This window comes from Lissotriton vulgaris, chromosome 10 (genome assembly GCF_964263255.1).
Source record: "Lissotriton vulgaris chromosome 10, aLisVul1.2, whole genome shotgun sequence".
Lineage (NCBI taxonomy): Eukaryota > Metazoa > Chordata > Amphibia > Caudata > Salamandridae > Lissotriton > Lissotriton vulgaris.
The window spans coordinates 641,388,623-641,404,138 of NC_141698.1; positions in this window are offsets into that span (position 1 = coordinate 641,388,623).

Genomic DNA, 15,516 nt, shown 5'->3' on the forward strand with positions numbered 1-15,516 from the left:
GTCTGGATCTGGTAATGCGGTGTCTGTCAAGTCTTGTCTGGGTTTTGTCGTAATGGTAATGACCTCAATACAATCATGTGCCAATGGGTCTGTCTCACTTAATGGCAAAAGTGTAGCAGGGTTCAATGTGTTGCAGCGTCTGATTTCTATGTGTGGCTGAAACAATGTCAATTCATAACCTGTCAGCCTTGCTATAGTCAAGTGCTGAGTCTGTGTTCGGTTTAAAAGAACTTCCACGGAGTGTGGAACTTGTACTGTCAACTGATGTCCTAGCACTATGGAATCACTTTGTCTGATTGCTAGGGCTGTTGCTGCTACTGATTTCAAGCACGCAGGCAGAGCCTGGGCTACTGGATCCAATGTACTAGAAAAGTAAGCACACGGTTTGTATGCACCTGCTTGATCCTGAGTGAGTACTGACAATGCAGTACCTTCACGTTCTGTGACAAAAAGTGTAAAAGGCTTGCTATAACATGGTGTCGCTAAAACTGGTGCTTGACATAAGGCTTTCTTTAAGTCCTCAAAAGCTTGTGTGTGTTCCTGAGTCCAAGGGAGGACAGTCGATGTCGCTGCCTCCTGGGTTGTCAACTGTATGAGTGGTTTGGCTAGAAATGCATACTGAGGGATCCATTGTCTACAGTAAGAAGTGAGGCCTATAAAGGCCCGTACCTCCTTTTGTGTCTTGGGTTGTGACATGTTTACAATTAACTGAATGCGGTCAGGTGTTAGCTGTCTCCCCCCTTTGGTCAGCAAGTGCCCAAGGTAAACAACTTGCTGAACACAGAATTGTAGCTTCGAAGGGGACACCTTGTGTCCCTTGTCAGCCAGGAAATGCAAAACCGTCAGTGACGCTTGCTCACATTCGGGTTCGCTGCAGACGGTGATCAGTAGATTGTCGACATACTGTAACAGAGCAGTGTTGTCAGGCATGTGTATACTGTCTAGTTGTCTTTTCAGTGCTTGACTATAGATGCTGGGGCTTTCTGTGAATCCTTGAGGTGCACGTGCAAATTTGAAGCTTCGTCCATTTAGACAGAATCCGAAAAGGTATTGGCTTTCCGGATCAATGGGGACGCTAAAGAAGGCGTTCTTCAGATCGATTACAGTAAAGAACGTGGCTTCGGAATCAATGGCAGTCAATAAAGACGAGATATCTGGGACCACAGGATACTGTGGTACGATGCATTTATTCAACTCGCGCAGATCGATAACTAATCGATAAACTGGGGGTGCATTTGGATCAGTACGTTTAAGAATTGGAATGATGGGGGAGTTACATAAATTCGAGTCGGTTTCTACAACCACTCCTTGTGCAATGAGCTCGTCAATGATTTTCAGTAAAGCCGCTATAGCATCTGGTGGTAGCTTGTATTGTCGGATTCGTGGTAAGACTACTCCTGGTCTAAGTGTGACTCGATATGGTGTAATGTGCATACAACCTACATCAGTGGGGCCTTGTGCCCATAAATGTGCAGGAACGCTCTGTAGTCTGGGATCAATATCTCTCAACACATAGTGACCCTTAAAGTCACGTAAAAACAGTCTCACTCCTTCCGGAGAGCAACATATCACAGCTCCTAGAGCTTTCAGTGTCTTGATACCTAACAAGTTTTCTGGACATGATTTCGTTAACAACAAGTCTGTAGTGCGAGACAATGGACCAACTAAAAGTGGTACTGGTTGTGATACTTCATTTACAATAGGTTTGCCTGAAAATCCAAGGGAAACATTCTGTGAGCCTGAGAGGGGTGCCCCTGGAACCTCGTCATGACTTATAGTTGTCCTGCTTGCCCCTGTATCAATCAAGAACTTCCTATCTTTTCCTAACACTTGACTGTGTACATAAGGACCCTCTTGATCTACAGGAACCTCAATAAGAGGCAAGCCAACTTCCCTCTCTAGGCTGTTTCATGTGTATCGCTGGTAATCGGGATAATCAGTTTGCGCATACTGGTACATCTGTTGTGTTGCATGTTGTGTTGCGGCAATGGGCTGTGGCTGTGGCACGGCTACGGTCTGTACTGTCTGTTGTGAAGCTTGCATAGGCTGGATATTCTGTGGTACTTGTTGTTGGGCCTGGTCCTGTCTAGGAGGATGCGGCCTTTCTTTAGTTTTACCTGTAGATATATTATGTTTCAAAACTGCACAATCGTTTACATAGTGACCTGGCTGTTTACAATAGTTGCATATCCCTTTAACAGGAGCTGCTGAATTACTGGACTGTGTCATACCCTTTTTCTGGCCGTCAGCTGGGACTGACTGAGCAACTAACATTTTCATTTTTGTGTCTTTCATACGTCTTTGTTCGTGATCATGTTCTTCTCTAATTCTATTCTGGTGGTACTGTAACATTTGTAACATTTGTGAAGGCGTGTTAGCTTGCCATGTGCTCTCGACTTTCAGAACACGATTCTTAACTTGGGGCAGGGAATTTTCGACCAATTTAGATACAAAAAGATGTGGATATGACTCGCTACTTGGTTTCAGGCCACTATTAATAACAAAACATTTCTCAAATCGGGAATAAAAATCACTAGTGTCTTCATCGGGTTTCTGTTTACAGGCTGAGATTGCATCCCAGTCCTCCTTTTTCGTTGCTAACAAACGTGGCAAGACTTGTACTAACAATCCTGGTAACGCTTTAATTTTGTCCCCGAGCCCTAGGCCTGGGGTTCTGGTATTTTCCTCATTCTCTAATGCAGCCCAATCAATCTTTGCCTCTCCCACCTCCCATTCTTTTTCCTTGAGTTTCTCGTAAATACCAGCAGGCAATAATACTTTCAATATTTTCATGATGTCGGGGTAGGTATAATCACCCATGAGTAACATATCTTTTATTTCACGGTGGAAACCTGCTGGATCTTTGTCATGACTAGGCACTAACTTCTTCATTTCTAACAGTTCCATTTTAGTTATGGGTGTGTACACAAACACACGTCTAAAAGTATTATCATCATTCTTGACTGGATGTACTTCTCGCAAGGGATTCTGTCTGTCTATGTAATACATTTTTCTTTCTGGAGGTGGAGCTGGAACAAACTGTGTGGTCAGGAAAGTACTGTATCTGTGCCGATGCTCTAGAATTACTTTAATTAAGTCGGTACCTAGACCTCTCCATCTATTCATGAGTAGCTCTATCAAAATATCAGGTAGGGGACCTGGATCAGAATGTTGGCTTTTATACAATATGAGGAGATGCTGAATCATGTATATTCCGGCTAATTTCTGTTCATCAGGGGAAAGATTTAAAAATGTTTGTGCTAAGCCATCATCACTATATGTATCAGAACTGTCAGCCCATTGGACTGCTGACCTGGCTAATTCTTGTTCATCCATGGAATTGATTACATGGTACCCCATTCGTTCTTGAAGTATTTTATCAGTAGCCTGAAATAAGTGTTCAGGAGTCTTTGAATTTGACATGGCTGCTTGAAAAAGTCTCCTACTTTCTGGGCGTACCGGACGCATTGAATTATTAAAAGATCTTCCCTTACCTACATATGCTATCGTTTCTCTAGTTGGTAATTGCAATGTTCCTGTTGTCGTTTCTAGTTGGTCCTCATCCCCCGAGGACTCAGTCTTGTCTGTATCTATTTCTATTTCGGGCTGTCTTCTTTCATGTATTTGTTCTACTGCCTTTCGTATCCTTCGATACATATTTTCTATACTATTCTGTTTATCATGTTTTCCGTCTGCTATATTCTGACCCCATTTAGTCAGTGCTTTCATGTCTTCCTGGTCTACACCAGGCCTATCTTGTTCTCTTATCAAGCAATTTATAAAGAAACGTAATATCATTTTTTGAGTGTCAACTTTCTGGTATGCCATGGCCTCGCCAATACTTTCAGGACCTTCCCCCGTTTGGACAAAATGATATATTCTGTCTAGACGATCAATCATTCCAGGTAGTAACATTAGATAGTTTGTAACTCGTCGTAGACGCACTGATGATAGCATCATTCTGTCGTCTTTACCGGGTACGGGATCATATCTACAGTCTGTAAGAGGCTCTTTAAGTATGTCGTAACTCGCTGTTTGAGGTGTACGTTGTTGTGCTAGATCCCTATAAGTCAATCGGTGTGATTGTGGCGGTGTTTGAAAACCTCCTACTGCCCCTCCCGAAGTGCCAGGTCCAAAAGGATTAAGTGGATTAATAGTAGGGAGAATAGGTGCTGGAAGGGGTGGAGAAATCGGCGGGGGATGTGGAACGGGAGGAGGAATTTGATGTTGCGGAAGTGGCGGTAGGTTATCTCGCGGTGGAGTGCCATCAGCAGGTGGTGTGCGTGGTGGCGGAACATTAACATATTCGGGGGCTACATCGTCTAAATAGGAAGAAAGGAATATGTCTTGTGTGGTCTTGTGACGTACTTTAGTCGGGACCAATGGAGGTGGCAGATTCTTCGGTATTTCCGAAGTGGCCTTAGGTAAACCCTCGGCCAGGAGAGGATACATACCATTCATAAGAGCGTTTCGTTGCCGGTCTACTTGTTCTGTTTTTACTCGTATCCCCTCTTCAACTAATACATTTTCACGGGCTTTGTCTGAATCCTCTCTACTTTTCTCTGCTTTTCTGAGTGCTTTTTCTGTGCGTCTATGCGATTCTTTACGCCATAATTCAATGGCATCTTTCTGTGACTGTCTGGCTTTCTTTTTCCATAATGCTTCTTCTACTCTCATGATGCACTCGGCATCCCATGTCCCTGCAGCGGGCCATCTCTGATTCTCTGCTAAATCTTTGGTGTAATCCACCCACAAATCGAGGTATAATACAGCGTCTAAGCCGTGCTTGTGGTACATAAAGTACCCTGGAGTGTCCCTGGGTGGAATGGGAACAGCTTCCTCTAGTATCCCTTTTCTAGTTCCTATCTGTCTCAGTTTAGAGAATAGCGGCATGTCTCAGCCGTACTACTTGGTACTTGATACTTACTTGAATTTGAACACAATTAATACAATGAGCACAGTAATATAGATCGAACAATCACTCATACCACGACATTAAAACACATTTAAACATTTTGAAAATGAACAACAATAATTAAAATGAAACTAGCTACCTCCATACTTGATGTACTGCTAAACAGTACAGATACACTGCTAAACAGTGCAGACCGTGGCTGTGTACCCAACCCCGTCTTGACCGGGCACAAATTAAGGCACTCGTCTAGATGCGTCCCCAGCAACGGTACTCACCGGGAAGCACGGAACAGAAGGCCTCGGAAACTCGATACTGGACTGGACCCTGGACTCGACTCGATTCGTGACGCAGGTGCTTCGGAACTTCGGAACTGGTGGGCCTCCAAATACCTCGGACTTTGCTCTCTCAGCTAGGCTCTGGTCGGGATCCTCCGCACTCCTCACCGCCTCGTCTGGGTGTCGATCGCAGCCTCAGTCACCTCCGTTGGCCTGAGGGAGATACAGGAAATCCTGCAGGTACGCGTAGTTGTCCTTCACGGCTGTGGCAGGGGACCGGGCCTGCAACGCACCTCCGGCGCGTGGGGTGGGGGAGGGGTCCCTGTTCGGGTGCCAATTATGTGGTAAATATTAATTACCTATGCGGAATTTATGCGGTAAATATCAATAAGAATAACTCAGTCAATAATAAGAGACAGAATCCGTGGTATTTGAGGTTTTAAAGGGGTTTTATTCCTTAAAAAGGAATTGGTTATTGGTTCGAACCAGGTAGCATGTGCAAGGGAACGGATAGGACATGTACAATGATTTATTAACAGAGTATCATATATATAGTCAATGCATTTACAATAGAAATTGATGCAGGAGGCGTAACAGCTGAGAGAAACGAGATAAGAACATGTGTTCGTAACAGAAGGCGTGCACAAGGGCGTACACGAAGGTGTGTGCTAGACAACGTCACTGAAAACGTAACACAGGTGGGTGGATCCCTAGAAGAATCCTGCAGTGTCAGCAGAAATACATGGCAGAGATGCGCGCGCAGCAGTATGACGTGTAATTGACGTGTAACTGGAGGGTGAAGGGGACTTGACATTTAGCCCTACATGAGGAGACAGAAGTCTGGGGTGTCAGAACAACCTAAACCCAAATCATATCTATATCTTGTGTTTAAGGAACTGTATTATCTAGAAGGAAAGGTCTCTCGGGCAGAGGCTATTCTATACTGACTGCTAGTGCGTGCATATGCAACTACGTGTCTACGTGTAAGGCAAGGGGGCCATGGGCCTACCATGGCAACGGGAGCTATGAATTACTTGTATGGAGACAGTGAGGCCGGGCCCTTTGCTCTGCAGCTGGGAAGGATGGTTTCCTAAACTACTAGACAGGAATGTATTTTCGAGGAGCGGAGCAGATAACTTGAAGGTTGAATACAGTCTTGGCAGGCAAGGCAGGCCGAGCTAGGCACCGCTCGCCACACAGGGAGTAAGTCAAGGGTCAGGAAGCAGCAGGCTGCGGCTTTCAGAGACAGAAGGCAGAAAAAGGCTCGATGGCAGAAATCAGGGCCTAACTCGCCAGAGCTAGAAAACATGAAAAGTGCACCATATAAAGACGTTGGCAAGGCACACTTAGGAACGGAATATCTGACCCATTCATGGTGGATCTGAAAGAGGACATGTTAACGTTGGACGCAAATGTATTTGCGTCTTCATAGCTGAAAGTGGAGGGAACATACATGTACTTGAAGCACGTACATGGAGCCGTTGGGGTCTACGATAGGGGACATAACTGTCCATGAAAATTCATATTACCTCATACCGGCAGCTAACCGCGCGAAAAATTCAAATTTTTTTTCCGACATATATGAGCCTCCTCAGCCACCCTCAGAAAACCTAGGGGGTCAGAATACGTCTAAAGTACCCCCTTCTACCCATTCTGAACATTATTTACCCTCCATCTTGTATCTCAATTCTACTGAAACACAAAATGGAGGACTCCCGTAACGCTGCAGGTTCGCGTACCGGGACACGCACTGACAAGCACTCGCTCAAAAAAGGTGGGAAAGTAATTTACAGAAAAACCACTGGAGACACTTTCACCAATTAAACATTAGCTCATACTACATACCAATCCCTACCATTTTAACAAATTTGGTTGGAATTCCATTTAACCATTTAGCATGTAGAACTCTCTAAATTCCCTGAGGTAAATTACTTCACAAAACACATCGGAAGTGTTGGAATTGACAACGAATTAAAATGTTACTTTCAATTTCTACTATTATATCATGACATTTGATTGGTTATGTACCTGAATATATATAAAGAAAGAGAGAGAAACACAGCAATTTTGACTACTACTTCTTGAAGTACATATCAACTACATTTCAACTGATAACTTCAAGTTCTATTTGAAAAGTAAGATATTATTTTAAAAACTGAAGTATGTTCTGTACTGTAAGCTAATTAGGAAAACATTTTCTGATAGTTATATTCTATCACTCTGTAATACTTATAGAATAAAATAGACTTCTCTATTTTAGTTATGGATGGAGTTAGACTTGTCTTGTATAATTAAGAATTGACTTAGAGTTTATTTCATAATTTTTTTCATATTTCTGCTTCCAGTTTGATACCATACACTGCCCAACGAAAAAATCACTGTTTAAAAAACCAAACTACCTGTCTGTACTTAAACCCAACAGTGCCCTATCTGTACTGATATATTTTTTTTAAATTAATTTTACAGCATACAAAATGGAAGGACAAAAGAAAATAACTTGGAAATTGTTGCAGGAAGCAAAACAGATACAGAAATTGACCATGAATTCAATGATGATTCACGGGACTTTGAACTTCTGCAATGTGTGGAAGCAGTAGATTTCCTACTTGAAAATGAAAAAAAAAATGATAATGAATTATTAGAATTTCTTTTAAATTTTGAAAAAAAATCAGAAAAATAAATTTGTATCTAATAATTCAAAAATTGTTTGAGACATTATTCATTTTTATATGTATTTTGTAAACTAGTAGCAAATTGATTATAATGTAAAGTCAGACTTTAAACATACTGTGCAACTTTTTTGTGTTACATACTAAGTTTGCTCATAGTTACTCCCTTTCTTCCACTATATTATCTCCAATGTGTATTTAACATCTCTTTATCATCTCCTACCTCCATATTGTTTCGGCTTTCCAGACAGACTATGGTATGAATTCCATATACCACAAAAACTTCAGAAACAACTTGCAAGATATCTACAAAGGAGACGGTGTTTATTGATTTTTAGACTCTGCATTGGTACCTACATGTTGCTACGTAAATAAAAATAAACAAAAAGAACAACAAAACGAACAATCAATTAACATACAATATTTTAAAAGTCAATCATTCTTGTTTCCTTATAGTACGCTCCCCAGACCGCTTTCCGGTGCGCTGCCGGGCGCACCCCACGAAAAGGCCCTTTTAAAGCCTCCACATCAAATATAGGGGGTCAGGGAGGATCTACTATGCCCCCTTATGGTCATTTGCCCCTTCGTTTTGGCCTCCTCTTGTCTCTCGATCCTACCGAGAGACAAAATGGCGGCCGCTCCGGACTGTTTAGAATGTTGACAGACACCGGAGAGCCAATCAGCTTCGCTTCGCAAAGCTCCGTTACGCGAAAAGTACGCGAACCGGAGCGCTACCCGGGACGCTGTCACAGATATATCTGTTTTTTTAAACATTAATTTCTCAAAATCCACTGGAGCACATATATTGAGACCCAGCAAAGGCACATCGGGCTAACAGTCCCTACAATTTTGCCAAGTTTCGTGCAAATCCATTCAGCCGTTCGAGCTAAAAGTGAGGCCAAACGCCCTATGGAAAACTCAATGTTTTGGGACCCCCCTTTTTTCTCGGCCCCCCCTTGACGAAACCCCCCCAAATTTTCAGGGGCTGCTCAGGAACAAAATGTGCCATTCTCCTGAAAATTTCAGCCGATTCCGTCAACAAACGCCAAAGTTATTAGACATAGAATTTTCAAAAGTCCCATAGAGAAAAAATCCTAACTATATATACCTACTGGCGACCGCCAGTAGGTAATATACACAAGCAATATTAACACGCTTATAAGTAAACAAATGCAACTGTTAATCCCTTCGATGCTCATGACGAGCTCAGCTCGTTATGAGGCACGGTGCTTGTGTGCTCATGATGAGCTGAGCTCGTCATGACCACACCCATTTACATTGACCTCCAGCACAGGAGGGGAATGAGTCAAGCAGCCAAGGTGTTAAATCCATAAAATAAAATAGAAGCAGATAATATTGATAATAATAATACTGGACGTCCACAGAAAGAAATAAGCACTGTTAAATGCAAATAATCAGACACAAGGAATCAAAAGGAAAGCATGAAAAGATATAAAGATATATACACTTAAGATATCAGATGATTATAACCACTGGAGACTTGAATGTGCATGCAGACACACATCACACTGCCAATAATCTGAAAGAATACATCACTGGCAGCAAACACTGCATATTAGCCCACTCCTGACCGGGGGCTCACAGCCGGGGTCAAGTGACTCAGCAAGCCGGGAGCTCCTACACTGAATTTGACGCGTCCACCTCGATTCAGACAAACAATCCCGCTTTCCAAGTCAACAAACCCCAGTTTTATAATCTCACTGCACACTGTCCTGAGAGGACCTTTTATGCGCCAAGGAAACTTACTGGAGTTGGCCACTCTCCAAGCAAGCATTCCAAAAGCAAAAGGGTTCTCACATATTCTTCTGCACTCCCACATGTTCCAGGCCCTTATCTTAGCCAAGCTTGAGAGAGCACAAAACATCTCCAAAAGTACAGAAACAATCTTGAATGGAATATCCCAAACAACTTGAGTGATCTTGGGGCCTGCCTGTGTGCGCAAAGCTCAAGCTAGACAAAGTCAGAATTCAATATGACACGAGGGCATGTCAAAGCCTACAGTAAATACTTCATAAAATATCCCAATGTACAACACAATGCATATTTGTGCACCACTGCCTATAGCATCACACACTTCATTTCTAAATGTACAGCATAATGCACATAGGAGCACCACTGGAAATTATACTACACTCCAAAAAAGAGAAGAACATTCCACAACTTTATCTCTCTCATGCTTTTAAATTCACATCCCACACATTCTGTTCCTGGCCAGGTTGTTCTACTCTGTTAAAACACTCCCACTCTGCAGCTTTAAGGAGACACAACATGCAAGTGCAAAGTGAATTAAAACACATCAATTCAATGAAAACATTAGTAATCAATGGTCATCACATGGTCCCTATACATGGGAGTGCCTCTGGCACTACATTCCACCCCATGGCCATTGACCATCATTACATGAATATCTAAAATAAACATTCTAAGTGAGAGCATGTATATAAAATGAAGCACAACTTAAAACAGTTACATTATAAAATCATGTAACATCACTTCATCTTAAATAGCTCATATATATCTGATAATAACTCAGCTACAGAAATACATGTGCGACGAATATGCAAATAGAATCAAACATGTTAACTTACTGATGCTCCTAATGTTATAAATGGCTTCTTCCTCAAACTGAACAGTTTCTATTCTAACACTCCGGATAAGCAATGCTAGAATGAATGAAAATATTCTCCATCAGTTCTGTGTGAAGGTACACAGCCCTCCTGCTATATTTAAAACAATATCTTTGAACATTTTTCTATCAAAAGTTTGCTTAGACTCACAATTTTCAATTTCAGGATCAGTTCAATTCAATCTCATTTGATCATTTGAGCATATTTAAAAACAGTCTCTGCTAGGCAAGCTCATCTATTTGATTCAGCCAAAGGATGTCAGCAACTGTGTCATTCTGCGCTGTCAGGTCATCACTTTGGGGTTGGGGGCTCACACACTCACACGGCCCCACTCAGATACTGGCAACCACATGCAGGCCAGGGACATCAGGTACACCATCATGTCACAGTATGATCTAAAAAAGAAACAAGCATCACTCTTCTTGCAAAAAATATTTTTCAGAAAGCACATGTTCTTTTTCTGTTTTGGTTTGATGACAAAGTTTTATCTCTTCTGTCTGCACTGTTCTCAGCTAGTTCTTGGAAATTATCTGAGAACTCTACCCACTCTTTGGCCTCTGGATTCTTGGTAGGGGAGTCAAATCCTTCTTCCCCTTTGCACAGTAAGAAGATCTTGGGCAGTCCCCTTCCTGCCTATCTCTCCCTACACTGCTGAATAAGTACGGCCTTGATCATTTAGAATGGGCCCAAGCCAATCCATCTGTCCTATCTGCGCTGGTAATTTTCCTTTCTCCAACTAGCCCCTCACCTCTTGTGGGACTGGTCAGTGCTATGCATGCTGACAAATAGGGATCATAATTCTAGGTAAGCCTAGGGGAGCGGTGTGGCGCTGCGTCCAGGGTGACTGACTCCAGAATCTGAGGATCACGGTTCGATCCCCGGAGTTGGCGGCAGATTAGCCCAGCGCCATGTGACTCTGGGCAATAGTTTGCTTAATCTTCCTGACGGTGCGTAGAGACCTTTAAGGGTGATGGTTCGTGCTTTACAAATGTGTATTATTATTATTATAGGGGAATATGCTTCCCTTCATTCTCTGCCCACCTGTTAGTGTCTTTGTCTCCCAGGTGTCCATATTTCCGGTTTTCCAATTTAGTAATTCGAACAAATTTAGAATTTTTTGTTGTCACTCTGCCTCCAAGATTTTAGGCTTTTTATCTGTAAGGAAATTAAATCATATTTCTAGTACATGTATGGGATAGTGAGCGTCTACATGTTACACAGTAACCAGGCTTTGCTGTAACATTCCCCAAATTTCTTGTCACAACTCTTTGCTCCACTTCACATGGGAATCGTGTATCTCAGGCACCTCAAACATCACCCCTGGGTTTTATACTGGAACCTGCACCAGCTGTTCATCCAAAAGTGCAGTTTCTGCCTGCATGTACCACTTGATCACATTTGCTTCTTGTGCATTACTTGTTCTGTATAACTCAGGAGAATTAACCATCCAGTGCATTAGAGAAATTTTACATTGTACCTTATTTTCATCTGCCCATTGTCTGTCAGCGTGCAAAAACAAAAAAGCAACTGTATCTGCCCTTGTCTATCAGAGCACAAAAACACACAAATAACCTAATCTGCCCAGGTGTCTGACACAATACATTGACACAAAAACAACTGTTTTCCAAAGGGAGTAAACCACTCTCCAGCATTTACCAATATTTTTATCCAAAAGCCCATAACACCCTCTTTTATTCTTGTTTTTCCTACGTACTCCAAATGGCATACTGCCCCTGAACTATCATATGTAACTCAGTGTCTCCTTTCTGTATTGGCCACACGTCTGAACACATTGTATCGCTTCTTTTGCAGATTCCAAAGCACATTGCTGCTTCTCTCCCCACTCAGAGTCATGTTTAAAACAGCATTTTCATCATTTCTTTTTTCAGTTTCAGCAAAGCGTCTCTCCATGTAAACCAAGGTTTGTCACTCACTGACCAGTCTGACTTGTCACTGCAACCAACAATCGCTAGTTGAAACAGGCTGAATTGTTGATCGTCTTTGTAATTTCTAAAATATTCGTGCACATTACAGTCAAGGCTAAGTGCATAAAACTACATTTTCTCCATTCAAAATCACCTCAGAGGCTCCTAAATTAAACAAACGTACAAAAGATTTAATCAAATCCTTCTCCTGATTCTGCTGAAATCTGTCCAAAATATCTTTAATTTCTGTCTGAGGAAAGTACTCCAAAGAATAATTAAAACTTCCTGCATGCATTGTAAATTAACCTGCAGCTCTCCTCTCCTTGAACCACATTCTTTGTCGGCCATTCACTCGGGCTATCTGGAAAATCAAGTAATTTAGACAGCTTCATATACACACAGTTTTGCGATCTTGCACTGCCTGGTACATCTGCAACTCTTTTTTCAATTATGTATTTTCACTCATTGATTTGTCAGAATTCTCTGTTACATCAAACAACTCTTTTTGTATTTCATTACATTCTTTTTCTAGCTGCGCACATGTTTCATACATGCTGTGAAAAACATTCAAAATGAAACATCTTTTTCTCTCTGAAATGCTAAGCTCATTTTCCTCTTCAAAGGACACTTTACAAAGTATTTGTGTTTGCCCCTCATCTGTTAAGCATATATTAGAGGCAACTTCCCACCCCAATAGCTCAGTTGGCATCTGGGAATCTGCAACTGAAAACATTGACTTTTTAGAAAACATATTTCCCCTTTTAATTTTTATATCCTGCAAAGTGACGCCAAACTGTATTGCCTTGCCATCCCATTTAATAAAAAACACATCTCTCCCACACAGAGGCACACACTCTGTGAGGTAATAGGAACTCCTGGACAGGGATTTCACTCTCATAAAATGAAGCACATCAAAAAACAGTTCTCAGAATAAAGTGTGGGGCCCTCATTTATGAGGCCCTGCATCACTTTTACACCGCCGGTGCGTCACTTTTTGTGACGCACCAGCAGCGTAAAAAAATGTGCCTTGTTGCATCATATTTACATGCAAACCCCGGCGCTACATTATACCTGTGCCAGGTATAATGTATGCAGGGGGGGCGTTCCGATGCAAGAAAAGGTCATGGAAGTGACGCAGTCAAATCTATAAGATTTCACTGCGCCACTTCTAGGATGCAAATGAGCCAATTTCTTACACCTGCCTCACAGCAGGCATAAGACTGACACAGGCCCTTTAACATGGGGCTTGCCCCATATGAAAGGACTCATTGCTGGAGTTGCATCACTTTTGTGACACACTCCAGCAATGCGTCACTTTTGCACCATACAGATACGTCGGAAATACTGACGTATATGTAACTCCTTGCGCAATGATGCGTCATACTGTAAATATGACGCATCATTGGTGTTGCAAGGAGGGCGCAATGAAAAGTGACGCATCGCTGTTTTCACTCAGCGATGCGTCACTTTTCATAAATGAGGTCCTGGGATTTTATTTGTGCAATACTCTCTAACAGAAAGGCGTTCCCAGATTTCAAATGAAAAACAACAATAAAAATATATATATATATTCACTGAAAAAACTATAGGTTTGACACATGTTATAGTTAGCTGGACATTTCACTCATACAAAATCAATGAAATTCCCCTGTTATTGTTAGTTCAGCTAACTATTACTCGCGTGCCAGTAAATGCACTGCTGATGACATCACATGTTACATCACTCATGACATGGTCAGTGACATCACTCATTACATCACTGATGACATCTCAAATGACATCACTGATGACATCACTGATGACATCATCCAGGGAATGTGTGTCTTTCTGAAAAATAAATATTTTTTTTATTTGTATATCTAAAGGTCGATGGAAGAATACATGAGTTAATAAGTGTCTAAATGGTTGTTTTTTTGTATAACTGACTTATTAAGTGTATCTTAGTGAATATATGTATTAGCGAGCAATTTTTAAATATTTAAATATCTGTATCAGTGTCTCACTTTGTGTATAGGTGGCAGCATGGGTTGGTGAGTAGCTACATGAGTGTGTACATAGGTTATTATCCAAGATAATGTCTTCCCTTAGTATGTACATTAAATGCATAAATATATGTTTTTAAACAACTAGAAACATTGGTGCCTTTTGTGTACAGACGCTGTACATGACGTCACACGGAAGCTTTGATGCGACGGGTAACATCTAAGCATATTCGTACCGTATGCACGGGTACGCGCTGAGTATGATTAGCAGTACAAAATATGGTGCGATCACCCTCTCAGTGACAATTCAGAGCACAGGGTGCGCTAACGAGAATGATTAGAAGTGGTCACTCATTGGAGATCTGATTCTGGGCCTACCTCTGCGCACATGATAACCCTGCCCCGTCTCTCTCTGTTGTTAATTATTGGTGCATACACTCACAATTGCACATGCGCAGTGCATGCCCGCCCACACTCCCCAGATGCCACCACCTACCTTGCTTGCTTTCACTAAGACTGGAAGTCAATATATTAGCCAATGAGAGGTCCCTCAGGGCCGTCATTCTTGTAGAGCGCGAAAGCGCTACCAATGACAGCCCTGGGCTTGGTTTGGTTAGACAGCGCGGTTCCCATATAATGCGGGCACTGACGTGAGCACGCTCTCTTGTGCCTGCCTGTGCTGCGGTGACAGACAGACTGTCTTCGTCGATTTTACTACGAACTGTGTGCTCGAGCGGAGGAGGACTCGTGACACTCGACGTGGTGTCACTGCTGCTGCCGCCCAGTCAGACCACCATAGGCGCGGCGGCGGCGATGCCCGCGCGCAGCCCACCCCAGGCCCAGCCAAAGTCCCAGCCTTTGAAGACAAGACAAAAGACGACAGAAGCAAAGGTAAGAGAAGCCGTCACAACATCAGCCTCCGCTGTAAATAGTACCTGCATGATAGTATTTTATTTTACTATGTCAAGTGGCCCTCCCAGCTCTGTTTTGGTTTATTTGTACTTCATCCTATTTACTCCCTCCTAATCCTCCCGTGACTTTTACTATTTATTACTACCTCACGTGGCCTTCCCAGACCTCTATTCTTATTGATCGTACTTGG